The sequence below is a fragment of the Danio rerio genome, chromosome 4, assembly GCF_052040795.2.
Source record: "Danio rerio strain M-AB ecotype USA chromosome 4, GRCz13ab, whole genome shotgun sequence".
In the NCBI taxonomy this organism is placed as follows: domain Eukaryota; kingdom Metazoa; phylum Chordata; class Actinopteri; order Cypriniformes; family Danionidae; genus Danio; species Danio rerio.
The window spans coordinates 46,333,245-46,345,277 of NC_141024.2; the positions used below are offsets into that span (position 1 = coordinate 46,333,245).

Sequence of the window (12,033 nt, forward strand, 5' to 3'; positions counted from 1 at the left end):
ACAGTTTGACTTTTCTGTAAGAATATTTTACAATGAAAAGAGGTTTACTTTTTTATTAAAAATATTTAATTTGACCTCACCATCATTGAGATCAGAGGCTGCTTAGTTGAGCTCTTGAGGCTTCACTCTTCTATCTAAATGTTTCGCTGACTGTTATAGCTGTGTTTCTAAAATGCATCAGTTATGGCAAGAAATGCTGTTCTTGCTTAATTGTTATGGATATAATTTCATGTGTTTCATAAGTTAATCCATTTAAAAATTACAAACATATTTATATTAAAATCCTGCACAGCTCTTAACATACCAAACTCTTCTGTCTTCTTTCTCGGCTGAAGTTACTTCTGCAAAGCAGACATATTACTGTCTGAATATCAACAATGCCACTAATCCTCGCCTACTTTTTAAAACATTTTCCTCCCTCCTCTATCCTCCACCTACATCCTCTACACTTACCACTGATGACTTTGCTACATTCTTTTGCACCAAAACTGCAAAAATCAGTGCTCAATTTGCTGCACCTACAACAAATACGCAAGATATACCACCAACACCACACACACTCACCTCTTTTTCTCAGCTCTCTGAGTCTGAGGTTTCCAAACTCGTGCTATCTAGCCATGCAACCACCTGTCCACTCGATCCCATTCCCTCTCATCTCTTGCAAGCCATCTCTCCTGCAGTCAAACCAACACATGACTCACATAATTAACACATCTCTTGACTCTGGTTTATTCCCCACTTCATTTAAGCAGGCAAGGGGAACCCCACTGCTAAAGAAACCCAACCTGGACCATACACTACTTGAAAATTACAGACCAGTATCCCTGCTTCCATTCATGGCCAAGATTCTGGAGAAAGTAGTGTTCAATCAAGTCCTGGACTTTCTAACTCAAATCAATCTCATGGACAACAGGCAATCCGGCTTTAAGAAAGGCCACTCAACTGAGACTGCCCTGCTCTCAGTCGTGGAGGATCTCAGACTGGCTAAAGCACACTCAAAATCATCAGTCCTCATTTTGCTGGACTTGTCAGCTGCTTTTGACACTGTCAACCACCAGATCCTGCTATCTACGCTCGAGTCAGTGGGCGTTGCGGGCACTGTTATATAATGGTTCAGATCTTACCTCTCTGACAGGTCATTCAGGGTGTCTTGGAGGGGAGAGGTGTCCAACCTACAGCATCTAAACACTGGGGTACCTCAAGGCTCTGTTCTTGGGCCACTTCTCTTCTCCATCTACACATCATCTCTAGGACCAGTCATCCAGAGACATGGATTCTCCTACCACTGCTATGCTGATGATACCCAGCTATACCTCTCTTTTCATCCTGATGATCCCTCGGTTCCAGCTCGCATCTCAGCCTGCCTGTTGGACATTTCACACTGGATGAAAGATCATCATCTTTAGCTTAACCTCGCAAAAACAGAAATGCTTGTAGTTTCTGTCAACCCGACTCTACACCATAACTTTTCAATCCAGATGGATGGGGCAACCCTTACTGCATCCAAAATGGTGAAAAGCCTTGGAGTAATGATTGATGACCAACTAAACTTCTCTGACCACATTTCTAGAACTGCTCGATCGTGCAGATTCACACTCTATAACATCAGAAAGATCCGACCCTTCTTATCTGAACATGCAGCTCAACTCCTTGTTCAAGCTCTTGTTCTCTCCAAACTGGATTACTGCAACTCTCTACTAGCCGGGCTTCCAGCTAACTCTATTAAGCCTCTTAAGCTGCTCCAGAACGCAGCAGCACGAGTGGTCCTCAATGAACCTAAAAAGTCACTTGTGTTCACAGTGTACTTTCGTTTATACAGCCTTACATTCCGGTATGTGACCACCTGGTCCTTATCTTCTCAATTAGGCTTTACGATGAACATCTGTTAGGGGTAAGGGGCATGGGCTGTGTGATATATGACTGGAAAGCAGCAGGATGGTTTTCACACTTGACGTAGTATGTGTGGTTTAGGTTGAACTAGAATTGACCTCGTAAGCAGCACAACCCAGATAAAAGAATGAGCACATTCATTGTCTCACTCTGCAGAAACTGTCGTTGCTGTATGACTTTGACCTTCTTTGCAAAGAATAAAACTTTGAAAAGACATCCCGGGTAAGACTTTGTTTCTTGACCACCGAGAGCGCCTCCTTAAAGGAAATTGCCAGTACACCCTTTTCTCTGGCCGCATTGAGGATCTTAAGTGTGTCTCCGTACTGAAGGAATCGAACCAGAATGGCCTGCGGTTTGCCATTTTCAGCCGGTCGTCGTTGCAAAGTGCGGTGAGCTCTTTCAATTTCGTAGAACTCGTCCTCCTGATCCAGAATCTTAGGTAACCATTCCTTCAAAAAATCCACAGCATTCCTACCTTCCACTCCCTCTGGGAAACCGACAAGACGTAAATTCTGGCGACAAGATTGATTTTCGAGTTCATCAATTTTATCTTTCAGCAGTTTGATTTCGTCGTCAGCAGCCGATTTAACATCCGCGACATCTTTGTGAAGGCTCGTTACCGCTTCTTCCGTCTCCTTCTGTTTAGTTTCTACCTCCACCATTCTCAGATTCATCGATTGTAGTTCGTTACTCATTTTCTCCACAGATTCTGCAAATTTACTCAGGCGTCCGTCAATTAACTCCTGGATTCTGAGAAATCCTTTCTCCATTTCTGCGTGGAACCAGGGCGGGGGTTCGGATAGTGGCTGCCTCGTGTCGTGTGTATCATCCTTTTAGTTGTCCGTTTTCTTTGGATTCGGCATTTTTGTTGTAATGTTCGAAGTGCATCAACTTATTATGTTAAATAAAGTACTTTTGTTACGCTAAAGGTCTTTACGGTGTGTTATTTAAGTGAAATTATTCGGGAGCTCTCCACACCACATCCTAACCTAACGCTACCATAACCGGAAGTCGACAGTAAATAATATTTGACTAGATATTCTTCAAGACACTTCTATACCACTTAAAGTGACATTTGAAGGTTTAACTAGGTAAATTAGATTAACTAGGCAGGTTAGGGTAATTAGGCAGATATAGTTTTTCGTGGCCTCCTGTGATAGATGTACCCCTCTGATGAACACTTCAGAATGTGGACAGAAGCAGTAGGAGATTTCTCGCTTTCTCTTTCACGAGTTTATACGGACACGACGTGGATTAGTGCACGCAAATCTGAACGCCTTGAAAAAGTCGTAGCGCTACCGGTAGTTGTCAACAACAAACTCTTCCGCCTTAAAGCTGCGCCTATGCTGGTTGATTGACACCTCATTTGCATTTGATTTATCATTTGCGATGTCTGTTTGAGCATTTGATTCACCATTTGAGATGTCAGTTTGAGCATTTGATTCACCATTTTCGGAGTCGTTTAAGGATTTGATTCACCATTTGCAGAGTTGTTTGAGCATTTGATTCACCATTTGCAATGTCGGTTTAAGGATTTGATTTATAGTTTGAGCATTTGATTCACCATTTGCAGAGTTGTTTGAGCATTTGATTCACCATTTGCAATGTCGGTTTAAGGATTTGATTTATAGTTTGAGCATTTGATTCACCATTTGCGATGTCAGTTTGAGGATTTGATTTATCATTTACGATGTCAGTTTGAGTATTTGATTTATCATTTGCGATGTCAGTTTGAGGATTTGATTCACCATTTGCAAAGTCCGTTTGAGCATTTGATTTATCATTTGCAGAGTCAGTTTGAGGATTTGATTTATCATTTGCAATGTCGGTTTGAGCATTTGATTTATAGTTTGAGCATTTGATTTATCATTTGATCTTTTAAGCATTTGAATTTTCATTTTAATTTTGTTAGGAATAAACTTCCATATCTATGTTAGCAATAACAATAAATAAATCACCCAAACAATGTCTTATTGTAGTTCATTTATAAATGGAATAATGATAAACGAGGAATTCGAATTCATGTTATAACACCTTTAAAACTCTAATATGCTAAGTAGAATAACATCAAATCTTTAGTAATTTAATTGTATCAAACAATTTAATGCCGTATGCAATGACTCGTATACAAAAAAAGCCATTTAATGTTTTGTGGTATCTTTATGTTTTATATATTATTGAATACTGGATATGTTTGGGGATACAATTCACAAAAATGCTTTAAATACAACTAAAAAAATATTCAATACAATTAATATATATTAAAATCAAATGTACACCTCTAAGATTTATTTTTGTTATCTGTATATTGTTGTCAGGCTTCTGATGATGGAGACTCATACCAACATGTGCCCGTTGGAATCCTTAACCGGGAAAATGAAGATGCTCTGCAACCCCTGTCCTTCCGCCTCCACCCATCCTCAGTGGGAATCATCTTGGAAGGGAATGTTGTAATGGACAATATAGACAACATACCCCAGGCCATGTGTCTTCTTTTTGGTTTAACTTATGCACTGCACCTAGACTACCCAAAGTGCATGGGCAATACACTTCTTTTCATTCAACAAGTTCTGCTGGGTTTGGGTAAGAAGGAGCTGAAGGGTAAGATTCTGGCTGTCAAAAATCAACTTGCCATGTAAACAGGTACAGAAAAGTCATGTTCCTTTAGGCTTGCTGTTCTGCTGTAACTGTGATGGAAAAGTGTAAAACTTTGCCTTAGTGTTTGGCAAGTGTTAATGTTCTATAATGATACGGTGTAATGTAGGATTGTCACAATACTGGAATTCGATACCAATTGGTACTAAAATTTTAAAAATGTTCATTCCCGCTTACATTCAAGTGCTGTTGAGCGTGTTGTTAAACAGCACTGATTTGCCATTGTGTTCACATGCTCAACAGAAATGACTGTGAAGGTGTTCGGTTCACCTAACTCACCACTTTTTATTGAGCGTAAACCCAGATACAGGGATACTGGAGTGTTTAAAGTCAAGTTAATCAGCTGTCTATAAGCTGACAAGCGATCCGCTGATGAATTATGGCTTTAAAACGCTCATGGGTCCCTGTATCTGTGTTTACACTCAGTAAACAGCAGTAAGTTCAGTGATCCGATGACCACAACCATTCACAGTCATTTCTGTGGAGCACGTAAACACAATGGCAAATCAGTACTGCTTAAGAATGTGCTTAACAGTGCTCAAATGTTAGCGGGAAATAGACATTTTTTTTTTTTTTAACTTCAGTACCGATTGGTATTGAATTCCAGTATTGTAAAAACCCTTGATATACTGTGGTTGTTTAATATTTAAATATGTTTGTAAAAACAGTTTAAAAGGTTTTAAATAATTGTTTTAATACGATTTATAGTAATAAATGAGTAATTGTTATACAAGGCATTTTCTTGTTTTGTCACTTGTTTTTAAAAGTGATATTTCTAAGTGATTTCAAATAAATTGTAAAGTAAATCTTTCATCTTTGTCCTTGTTTGTAATGTAGGTGCATTTTCAATAAATCATTTATAGTGAATTGTTCAGGTTAAATTAATATCTGTCAACATTTAGGTCAACATTTTATGTTTTAAGCCTATACAGGTTGATTGAACTTAAAAAAATTATGGAAACTCGCTGCCCTAAAAAAGCTAATTTTGTTTTGTTGAAAAAACAAGACTTTTTAGGTTTATTGTACCTAAGATGTCAATAGTGTGCACTAAAAACCTTTATTTAGGTCAACTGAATGTTTAATTAAATGCATTTGAAATAATAAGTACAATAAACTTAAAAAGTTTTGTATTTTCAACAAGACGAAATTAACTTTTTTAGGGCAGCGGGTTTCCATAATTTTTTTAAGTTCAATCAACCTGTACGGGCTTACAGTGCAACAATTGCATCAATGATTTCAACAAACATCAAACCTTCCACTTCAACGCATCTGCTGTGTCTTCAACCCTATTCTCCAGCAAATGACAGCCAAAAACTCCAAAGCCATTGCAATGAAACTGAACCATTACCTTTTACCTAGCTGTGCACATGCTATGCACATGAAGGGAAGCTTTGCAAAATAACTTTACCAAACATTTAGACTAAAACATTTATAAATCTTTTGAATAACAAGACTAGCGTAAACAATGATTTTAACTAAAGATACTTGCCTCTTGCCCGTCCACTGATCCATAACATTTAACAGCTTGTTTGCTGGAATGTTCAGCAAGCAACAGCTCAAGTCATAAACAATGGTGAACTTGATCAAAAAAATGGCCGCCAGGCTTTTTCACCTTTGGCACGCTTGACTGGCTCTCCTTTAAGCCAATAGCTGTAAGGAGAAGCGTCACCACCCAATAAGCTCTCTGGAGAAGGTCCTGCCCTCTCTCTTGACTCTGTTGCAAGTCTTATGAATGAATTTGGACCAGACAAGCTTGTGAATGAAGTTAAGATATCAACAAATGTTATTCATGGATTAAAGTAAAGCCAATTACTAACATTCCATTCACAGTTTTACTAAGTGGTGAAATCGCCCTCGAAGTCTTATAGAGTTCAGAGTTTGATGTTAGCAATAAAAAAAATAATAAAAAAAAAATTATTATACACAGAGCACTGGGGTCCAATTACACTAGACCAGTGACTCATTTATTCATACACTAGTGTCTTATGTAAGCTTATAATGGCAAGTCAGTTGGATGTGAAACAGCAACAAACAACTTCCTGATTGGCTGCTATGAATAGGAGGACATTTCTGACAACGGATCTTCAATAAACACTTCCAGGACCACCAGACAAACCATACCCCTTATCCTCAGCTCTCCTTCCAGTTGCCATTCTGTGGGGGGATGAATGCTCACCTCTACCATCCTTGCACGTAGCGACATCAAGCTATCAGACCATGCATTAATAAAAAGACCATGACATCTGGCTGCAGAACCTGACCCTCATCCAACCCATTACATTTTATATGCTCTTCAAATACAATCACACTCTACATAAAGGATGCATTTCCACTCACATAGCTCACATCCACGATGCCATATTTCTCAAATTGCTTGAATTGCATTGTCACCCTGATACTAACTTCTGATTTCTGATTTCAGATCTAACCCAAGGATCTAACCCGGGCGTTTCAGCTCTCCCTTCCTTAACCTTATTCTGCTCCAATCTACAATCTGCGACTACCGAACCTGCAACAGTGAATTCGTTAATCAAAAAAGAATCGATAATAAACTCATGATAGTACTATTCTTGCCCCACTGTTCAGCGTTCTTGTATTAATCCTATTGACATTGCGACTTGAGAATTCTCTAGCAAAAACCCTTGATTATTGGTCTCCGCTCCTCACAATTCTATATTCCTAGCATTAACAGCACCATTCCATCAGACGAATACTCGCTGAATTATCATGATATAGACCAAGCAATTTCGCTCATCAGTTTAGCCGGCCGCAATGCTTGGCTTGCAAAAATCGACATTTCATCCGCCTTTAAAATCATGCCAATTCACCCAGACTTCTGGCACCTTTTTGGCATTCATTGGCGCTCACAATTTACTTTGCAGTCCGATAAACTTTCGGCTGCAAAAGTAGTCCTAAAATTTTCGATATGCTTAAGAAGCATTATGCTGGATTTTATCTAATAACTACGAAATCCCGCATATCATCCATCTCCTCAATGATTTTCTCCTTATTTCCCTACCTTCTTCACCCCCAGCTAAACACCTATCGATCACCCAAAAGGTTTTCGAAAATCTAGGCATCCCCCTCGCAGAGGAGAAACAGCCGGTCCCAGCACTTCCATAGAATTTCTGGGCATCAACTTAGATTCGAATAAATTTCAAGCATCCCTTCCCAAAGAAAAGATTGACCGTATAATCTCTTTATATCAAATTTTCCTCGAGAAACCATCATGCACCAAACACGAACTGCTATCTATTCTCGCGCATTTCAATTTCGCGATGCGCATAATTCCCCAAGGCCGCCCGTTTATTACTCACCTCCTTCAGCTCTCCTCCTCGGTCCCCGGTTTAGAAGATACCATATATCTTTCTAAACCCAGTCGCAATGAACTCAGCTTATGGATCTCCTTCCTTAAGCAATGGAACGGCTGTTCCTTTTTCTATAGCGACCTAATTTCTTCCCCGGTGGATATTAATTTATTCACTGACCCTGCCCCCTCAGTCGGGTTCGGCGGCTTTTACCAAGGTCACTGGTTTACTTCAACGTGGCCCCCGCAGATGCTTAGTCTACCCAGAAATCAGCAATCATCTGCGCTTTCGAACTCTACCCCATAGTCGCAGCAGCGCTTTTATGGGTAGATGAATGGCCCGCCTCTAGCATTCTCGTTCATTGCGACAACGAAGCCACCGTTTATTGCATTAATAAAGGACGCTCGCACGCACTTCCAATTATGCCCTTACTAAGACGCCTCGTTTGGACGGCAGGCAAGAAGCAATTCATTATGACTGCTAGACATGTTCCAGTTTGCAAAAATTAAATTGCTGATTCTCTCTCTCACTTTCTTTTCCAGAAATTTCGGCTCTTGGTACCGGAAGCAGACCAGCATCCAACACCTGTTCCACTCTATTCACAATGATATTGCCATTAAACTTCCATATCTCTGATCCTTTACCCTGTCGCACCAAGGACCCTTGAGTCATATTCAGAAATGGCTATCACATCCAATTTCAATCCCGCAATACACCCCACTATATCTGATCTAACACTGCCGAATGCTGAAACACTCGCCTTTTTCATTAAGCAAAGCAAAACAGATCAGACAAGCAAGGGCATTTTATTTACATATTTAACATTTTTACCCCCACACAGCCATTCCAAACTCTCCTAGCCTTTCTCCATTCAAGGAGAGCAAAGGAGTCAGACCCACATGCCCCACTTTTTACTGATGACGCTAACCGTCCAGTAACCCGTTTTTGGTTTCAAAAACATCTGAAAGAAGTACTTCGCCTTTCGGGCGTTTCCCCCGAATTGTATTCCAGCATTCATTTAGAATTGGCGCAGCCACCACAGCAGCTCACAAAGGTTTATCCTCGCTCCAAATCCAGACCCTAGGCCGCAGGTCCTCCGATGCCTTCAAAGCTTACATTCGCCTCAGCCGATCCCACCTCAAGACAGCCCAGCTAGCCCTAATCAGCTAAATTCCAAACTCCAACTAGGGGTACGAGCTCGACCCTAAGTAGGCTGGAGTACGTGTGTGTGTGCTTGTGTATGGGTGCGCATGGGAGTGTGTGAGGTTGCTCGCGCAGATACAGCGTGCGTTTGCACACGTATACATGCTTATTTGCACGTGGATATGTATATGGGTGCGGGCGTACGTCTAGGTATGCATATGCACGTGCAAGCAAATGAGTATGTGAGCCTATGAGCATTACATGTTGTGCAGCTTGCATGTATGCTATTAACTTTCCTTTCAATCTGCTATGCTCCTTCCCTCACCATGCTCTGACCCCCGCAGGGGTCCAATCCGAGTTTCGACTCTCGCGAGTCACCCCTAGCCCATCCCCGGCCACCCCTTCACTACCACCCCCAGTAAGAGCCTGCACTACCCCCTCCCTCTTCCCGACTCTTACTGCACCCCCCCCCCCCCCCCCCCCCCATAGCTCTGACCCCCGCAGGGGTCGCGCTGAGCTTCGACTCTCGCAAGAGTCACCATTTGCGCCGCCCCACCCAGGCCATTAGAAATGGTATGTATGCGCATGTTATACGCATACATTCGATGTATACCTGTTCCGATGCATGTGCATGCACATGCCGAAACAGGAATAGACGCACGTGCATGCTCACGCACGCAGGTTATTCCCTCTCTCCTTTTCTTCCTTTGGCGTCGAGTTCCTCCGCCCTCTCTTTTCTTCCTTTCTCATAGGCCATCAATCCTCAGCTCTAACTCCCGCAGGAGTGACTAAAACGAGCTTCGATTCTCGCAAGAGTCCCGCCCCGGCCACCTCCTGCTGCAGTCTCCACCACCCCCTCCTTTTCCCAGACTTCAGCAGGGGAAATGCCCACAGCAGCTCTGACCCCCGCAGGGGTCGCTCCGAGCTTCGACTCTCGCAAGAGTTAATCACCACCCATGCCCGGCCCTTACCATGTAATAACCATATATATTCATATATATTTATATATGCATATATACTTCTATATTCTCCTTTTCTTCTTTCTGGCGTTGAGATTCTCCGCCTGGCAATTATTTGCCCCTTCTTTCTTCCTTACAGCATGAGTGCTTCCGCTACTTTTACCCTTCTCTGATCTTCCCCCTTATCTCCTTACCCTCCTATTTCCTCAATTATTTTCCAGCGTTGAGTTCTCCGCTAACTGTCTTTCTTTCAGCGTCACTCTTTCGCTATGTTCTTCCTTACGCTTAGGCCCTCAATCCTCAGCTCTAGCTCCCGCAGGGGCGACTAAAACGAGCTTCAACTCCCGCCGGAGTTCAGGTTCTGGCCACCTCCCACCCTCTCATGCAAGAGTCTCCACCGCCCAAATCTTCCCGACTCTTGCTTGAGCAAACTAACCCCAGCTCCCACCCCCGCAGGGGTGTATATATTCGAGCCTTGACTCCCGCGGAGTCAATCCAGCCCTGCCCTCACCCCGCCTAGGCTCTAGCAGTCTACTTTGCTCTGCTCCCTTAGAAGCTTCTCTTCCTAAGCTATCAACGCTATATCCAGCAGCCGGATATGGCTTGTTACACCTGCTTTTTGGGGGGCTCTTCAATACGCGGCTGCTGTCCCGAGCTATTCAAAGGCATTTTGGGGAGTTCTCGAGATCTACCTGAGCTCAAACTCCCCTCCCGCTTTGCAACGGGAGGGAGCCCTGGGCTCGAGGATCTCATGAGCTCAGGGCTCTCTCCCGGGACAGCATGCCAAACAAGCTTATATTAATCATCAGCTAAGTGTGAACTCTTGAAGTGAAGTTTATGTATAAACAAATTTCGAGAGGATCACGTGCTTATGATTGCTAGCAGCTGACCCGCATTATCCAATTCACTACGATCCAATCAGATGACTCCTAAACTACTATAAATACCCTGGGGTTTATTCCATTGCTATCTTCGTTTTGAAGAGTCCCCCCTTCCTCCCCTACGCCTCCTTCTTAGACGGGTGACACGGTGGCCCAGTGCCTAGCACTGTCGCCTCACAGCAAGAATGTCTCTGGTTCCTGGCTTTACCAAAACTAGCAGACATTTCTGTGCGGAGTTTTGCACTTCTCCCCGTGCTCACGTGGGTTTCCCCCGGGTTCCCCGGTTTCCTCCCACCGCCTAAAAACATGCAATTAAGTCAATTGAACAAGCCAAATTGTCAACATAGACACGCTCCTAGTTAGTAATTAGTTTCAAGAGCATTCACTTGCTACAGCGGGGGAGTTCTCGAGATCTACCTGAGCTCAAACTCACCTCCCGCTTTGCAACGGGAGGGAGCCCTGGACTCGAGGATCTCATGAGCTCAGGGCTCTCTCCCGGGACAGCATGCCAAACAAGCTTATATTAATCATCAGCTAAGTGTGAACTCTTGAATCTGTAATAAGGAAAGAGTTGAAGAACGCATTGACAGAGGATTTTGATCCAATTAAATCTGAATTAAAGGCTATGAGAACCGAAATCGTGAATAATGCCACCGCTGAGCATTCTGAAATTGAAACATTAAGGATGTCGAGGGAGGACTCTCAACTTGGTCAGACGAGATGGTCATTCTCCAGGCAATGGTAACTAAACTCACAAGGCACGTCGACAACTTAAAAGAAAAATCTGAAAATATGGAAGGTGGAAATATCTGAGTTACGGTAATCCCTGAGCTCCCAGGATCAAAACTACAGCGGTTTTCAAACTGCTAAAAAAAGTACTTCAAATGGACAGAGATGTCAAAATTGACCGCTCACATCGTAGCCTTGTTCCAAAGAGGCCAGGAGACAAGCCTTGTACCACAACCGCAAAGTTACATTATGATGGAGATGCTATGGAGATCTTACGAAAAGCCAGAGAACGCGCACCGCTCGTTTACAACGGTAATCAAATCACCATTTTTACAGATTAAACCACCAATGTTGCAAGGGCAAGAGCAGCCTTCACCGATGTCAGGTGAGCTTTTTGGGGATGACAGGACATGCAATATGGGCTGCTTTTCCAGGCCAGGTTACAAATTTCGCACAATGGAGAAGAAA

At 42.5% G+C, this 12,033-nt stretch overlaps 1 protein-coding gene across 1 annotated transcript in view; it reads right to left on the bottom strand.

The window, feature by feature from the left end:
* Positions 1 to 12,033, bottom strand: part of LOC148681932 (uncharacterized) — a 398,953-nt gene that overhangs the window by 19,091 nt on the left and 367,829 nt on the right. The window contains exon 2 of the mRNA XM_088650231.1: positions 939 to 1,064. The gene's annotated coding sequence lies outside the window, so the exon portion shown is untranslated. The remainder of the gene's footprint in view (positions 1 to 938; positions 1,065 to 12,033) is intronic.